A 5,711-nucleotide genomic window follows, 5' to 3' on the forward strand; every position below is an offset into this window, starting at 1 on the left:
ATGTGTCTATGTGAGCGCGTGTGCGCGCGTGGTTTGGTGAAAAGAGCGAGTCGAAGGTGCCCGCAAAGTGGGTTGGGGTGTAGTGTGTGCCCTGGGCTATAGGAGGCATTCCGTGTTGGTGCGCTGGGCGTGCTCCCCATTCCCCCTCTCCATCTTCTGGTGTCCCCCACGGAGGAGCGCACTGATTGCTCCTAGTTAAGTGAAGAGAAGCAGTTTTGGGTGTTGGTCGACATGGCGTCTTGAAGCTATGGGCCGATTTTTACAGGTGAAGAGAATCCTGATGAGTGGGTTGGAAACTTTGAGTTGTATATGCTGTCGATGCGCATCGAACGAAGACAGCAAGATGCAGACATTTCCTTTGGTGATGCGCGGGAATTCAAAGATATGGTATGAAGCTTTAGAAGGTGAGCCGAGGCATGCTTGGCCGGCTTTGCGGGCACGTTTCCTACATGACTTCCGTAAAGAGGCGTCCGCAGTGGAGATGGATGTCAAACTAAAGGCACTCAAACAAGATGTAAGTAAAGAGTTCAGTTTTTTTTTGGATCGTTTTGAAGTGTGTTGGGAAGAGTTAGCGGGTGCCATGCAATTGGCCAATGGAGACTATTTCAAGCTTGATAAATTCATGACATGCCTACATCCTAAAGTGAGGGAGAAAGTGGATTTTGAGAGCCCAGAAAACTATAATGGTGCAGTGGCCATCGCAAAGGCAAAAAGCAGAAAAATCAAAAAGAAGATTGAACAAGGCGTGTCGGGCTATGAAGTGGTGGTCCAACCTCAGGGTCCGAGGGATGTTGTTCATGATGAGAACCCTGCAAATCGAGGTGTAGCCGTTGTGCGACAAAATTGGGTGCGAACCGTGTGGGATTTGTCTGAGCAAATGCAAGAATTGCGGCTAAGCGTGATGGATAGAGGTCAAGCGCGTGCCTCCGTCATGACGCAAGGGGCAGGGCAAGGCCACTGCCTGGCCGGTGTTACAATTGCGGTGAAGAAGGACACTACGCACCGGATTTCCCTCATCCGCTAAGAGAAAGAGGCAGTATTTATCCACTGTTTGGCAGAGGTAGAGGCCAAGCACAACTCAATGGCCCGAGAGAGCAAGTAGTCGAGAATCAGGTGCAGCCAACTCCTCAAGATGGTGGTGAAGTCCCTAGGGTGAATATCATTGGAGTGGATAAGCAGGATGTTGAAGTTTTGTCCAACAAAAGAGCAAGGAGGGAAAGAGAGACAGAAATCGAGTGGGAGACGAGGGCCCGTAAAGGTAAGGAAAAGTGTATGAAGGCAAGGAGCAGCCGGAAACTAGCAAGAAGAGGAGGCGTCGCAAAATCAAGCAAGCAGACTTTCAGCTAGGGCGCGGCTACCCGGAATATGACTTGGTAAGCGATGTTCAAAATCAAAAGGCTAACATAACCTTTGGTCAGTTGTTGGCTTTAAATCCCAAGCTACGAAGACAGTGGTCTACAAGTGTCAGCACGAGGCTGCCAAAGGCCAAGGGGAATGTGCATGCAATACAAAACATGCATTGAGGGTGGATAGCCCGACGGATGTCCTTCCTCTAGTGGATGCAGTCATTGAAAAGAGGATGCAAGTTCAGGCCTATATAGATGGTGGAGCACAAGTTTGCGTCATGACGGAGGCTGCAATGAAAGAAACAGGGGTCAAAGCCGTAGCTAAATCAAATGTACGCATGAGGATGGCTAACCATACCAAAGCCAGGTGTTTGGGTGTGGCTCAAGATGTAAGAGTGAAAGTGATGGGCATTGAGTGCCTAATCGATTTCTTTGTGATGAAAGCGGGTGACAATGCTTATCCAATCATCTTAGGTAGGCCATGTCTACTTGCAATAGGGGCTAAGCAGGATTGGGGGAGTAGGGTGTTCACCTTGCCTGACAAGGAAAGAGGGAGACAGGTGGTGCTTGATTTGAAGACCAAAGAGGGCCATTTTCACCGTGTGGCAGAAAAAGACAAAGATGATACGACAAGCTATGAGTATGAGACCGAGACAGGCTATGATGAGGGCTACACAAATACTGAGGAAGAGGAAAGTGAGGATGATATGCTAAAGATAGATGCCGACTTGTTTGGGGTCACTGTTGAAGGCTCCCATGTAAAAGGGGAGGTGCATCCATAGGTTCATGGCATAGGTGTGGAGGAGGTAACTGCTATGCTAAGCGAGGATTTGACCAAGAAAGAGAGAGAAGGATATGTTGAGTTGTGTGCCTCTTTTCTGAATTTATTTGCGATGAAGTACGAGGATTTACGAGGAGCAAAGGGGGCAGAGCACAAGATAGTTCTTAAAGAAGGGTGCATACCAAAGGCACAGAAGCTAAGGAGGTTAGGGGAGATTCAGAAGGAGGCTCTTTGGCAGGAGATTAACCAGTTGTTAGATGCAGGTATCATATACCCTGTGAAGGAGTCGGAGTGGGTTTCTCCAGTGGTTATCACCCCTAAGAAGAATGGAAAATGGCGGGTGTGTGTTGATTACAAGCCATTGAATGCGGTGACCAAGAGAAACCACTTCCCGCTGCGCCGTTCCAAGATGAAATCTTAAATCAGGTGGCAGGTCATGAGAGGTACTCAATTATGGATGGATTTTCAGGGTACTTTCAGATAGGGATTGCACTTGAAGACCAGCTGAAGATGACATTTATCTCTCCATGGGGATGGTTTGCCTATCGCAGGATGCCGTTTGGTTTAGTGAATGCCTACGCCACCTTCCAAGACTGGATGAATAGGGTGTTTGGTCCCTACTTGGGAAGGTTCATTAGAGTTTTCATGGATGACATTGGGTGCTATAGCTCAAGGACGGATCATTTGTCGAAGCTCCGGCTATGTTTTCAAAGGCTTGACGAAGAAGGAGGTCAATTAAACCCTAAGAAGTGCAAGCTAGCACAACCTCGAGCACAGTTGCTAGGTCATGTGGTGTCACAAAATGGAATTGAAGCAGATCCAGAGAAGGTCAAGGCGCTAGTCTTGATGGAGCCTCCCTCTAGTGCGCAAGGCTTGGCATCCTTTGTACATAAACTAAAGTACTTGTCGCATTTTTTCTGGATGCTGTCACACTATGTGTATCCTCTCCAAAAGAGGGCTCAGTAGGTACATGGCTTTGAATGGGATGAAGATGCTCAAGAAGCTTTTGACAGAGTGAAAGAAATTTTGTGTCAGCTGCCATCTGTGTGCCCTCCAAGCCAAGAGGATGATTTCTATGTGTCAATGACGGTAGGTACCGTGGCTATTGGGGCGATGTTGCTGCAGAAGGTAGGAAGGAGCTATAAGCCTATCTACTTTGAAAGCAGGGTGATAAGTCCTGGAGAAGTGTCTTACACTGAAGCGGAGCAGTGGGTCATGGCATTGGTTTTTGCTTGTAGAAAGTTCAAAGTGCACCTCATTGTGCGTAAGTTTTATGTGTTAACGGCTAATAATCTATTGCCTAAAATAGTACTACACTTGAAGCCAGGGAAGCGGATCATGAAGTAGGTGATAGAGTTGCAGGAATTCGAGTTCGAGTTCAGAATTGACCATACAAGTCGGTCCCATTTGACAGACATTTTGGTCAGCAAAGCGGTAGATTTGCCAATTTATCCAAGAGTGGTGCGAGATGAAGCCAAAGAGGAGCCCGACCTTATGGGAGCTTTTACCATGTGGTTTGATGGTGGATATAGGAGGGTGTTAAAGAAATCTGGTGGAGGTGTGGTGATACACGATCCACACGGCAAGGTAATCTTCTCAAAAGCCTATGATTTGGAGGATGTTCATACCAACAATGAAGCAGAATATCTCGCCTCCATCTAGGTTTGAAACAATGCGTCGAGTTCGGAATTTCCAGGTTGGTGGTCAAAGGTGATGCGTTATTGGTCATCAAGCAACTGCTAGGCCAATGGCAAGTAAAATGTGATTCCTTAAAACATTGGTTCTTTGCCATCAAGAAGTTGTTGAAGTTCTTTAGAGAGATCCAATTCAAGCATGTGAAGAGAGAGTACAACCAAGAGGCAGACCAGCTGGCAAGCAGTAAGGTGCAGGTACATGTCGCAGGTATATATGTGACCCCGGCCACATACACAGGCAGGGAGTCATTGAAGGAGGTGGAAGATTTCTTGGATACAAGGCAGTGTCCTCAAGGTTTGTCTAAACTGCAAAGGAGGAGGATAGTTCAAAAAGCTTGCAGATTTACATTAGTAGGTGAAGACCTAATGACCTACGACAGAGACGGGGTGCTGAGGAGAGTGCTCTATAAAGAAGAGATTAACTTGGTGCTGGAGCAATGTCATGAGGAGAGCGGACACCAGGGGAAAGGTCAAGTATTGTTTCGACTGTTGAGAGCGGGGTTTTGGTGGCCTTCAATAGTGAAGGATGTGCACTATTGGTGCAAGACCTGCCATGAATGCCAGACTATAGGAGAGAGGCGTTTAGTAGCTAAGTCACAGGGAGCCATTATTGCTCAGAATGCTTTTGAGAAGTGGGGTTTGGATGCCATCGGTCCACTCCCTAAGTCTACAAGTGGTAAGAAGTATGTCGTGGTTGCCATCGACTACCTCACCAGGTGGGTCGAGGCCAAAGCTGTAAAGGAGGTAAATGCACAAGTTGTGGCCCACTTTGTTTTCGATAACATTTGTTGCCGTTTCGGAGTGCCATGGGTACTCGTTTCAGATAGAGGGCAAGGGTTCAGAAGCAAGCTTATGCAGGCATTGGTGGAAAAACTAAAGATTCAGCATCGGTTTTCCTCGCCTTATCATCCCCAATGCAATGGTTTGGTGGAGAGTGCCAACGGACAAATCATCAAAATGCTCACGAAGTATGTGTATAAGCAGGAGACAGAATGGGAGATCAATCTAGAAAAGTGTCTATGGGCCTACAGGACGTCCTACAAAGTGGCAACCAGCTTTACTCCATTTGAGTTGGTTTATGGTAAGGAGGCAGTGCTGCCAGTGCATGCACAGTTGGGTGCTTTGAAAGGTATGTGGCGCATCAATGCCACTCCCCAAGCTGTCTTACAAGATAGGATTGTCGGCCTTGAGGCATTGCAGATGGATAGAGAGGCAACAGCAGACTACTACATAAAGCAGCGGAAAAGGAGAATGGCCAAAGTCAATGAGAGTCTGCCAGAGAAAAAGATAGAAGAAGGGGACCTAGTAATGAAATATGAGAGCTACTTGGACTTCACCTTCCAGAAGAAGTTCAAAAAGAAGTGGACGGGTCCGTACAAAGTGCAAAAGGCCTTTCCGAATGGGACCTATCAGCTGGTGAGAGCCAATGGTAAGCTTCTCAGGCACAGGGTAAATGGTGTACGGCTCAAGCTGTACTTTGATAGGGGAGTGGTGCCCGATGTGCATCAAATGGTGACAAGGGGGGTTGGGCAACCCACTTGAAGGGATTCAAGAGTAACGGACATACACTTTTGTACATATTGTACATATGGTGGTGTGTTTTTCAGCGGGCTTGGGTGTTTGCAGAGTGTTGCAAGTTTCAAGTTCAATAAAGCTACTTTTGGTTGAACATGAATGTTCAACAGGGAGGTGGGCAATGATGGTGCATCCAAAGTCGGTCCGCGCGATAAACTGTGTTGTGCAGTGCAAAGGGTGTCAACAGGTGCATGGTAGAGGGCTGAAGCCAGTGTGGGAGACCTCAACAGGACAGTGGCAACGAAAATGCATGCTTAAAGTGTTTTTTTAAGGCCAGCGGACCTCTGAAGTGGGCTAATTGGGACGGCATGTCAA

At 47.4% G+C, this 5,711-nt stretch overlaps 1 pseudogene; it reads left to right on the forward strand.

Annotated features, from left to right (window-relative positions):
• The first annotated feature begins 247 nt into the window (after window positions 1-247).
• LOC147425447 (uncharacterized) lies at window positions 248-2,128 on the forward strand (annotated as a pseudogene).
• The last annotated feature ends 3,583 nt before the right edge of the window (window positions 2,129-5,711 follow it).

Source organism: Adiantum capillus-veneris, chromosome 25 (assembly GCF_014529385.1).
Source record: "Adiantum capillus-veneris isolate H3 chromosome 25, ASM1452938v2, whole genome shotgun sequence".
Lineage (NCBI taxonomy): Eukaryota > Viridiplantae > Streptophyta > Polypodiopsida > Polypodiales > Pteridaceae > Adiantum > Adiantum capillus-veneris.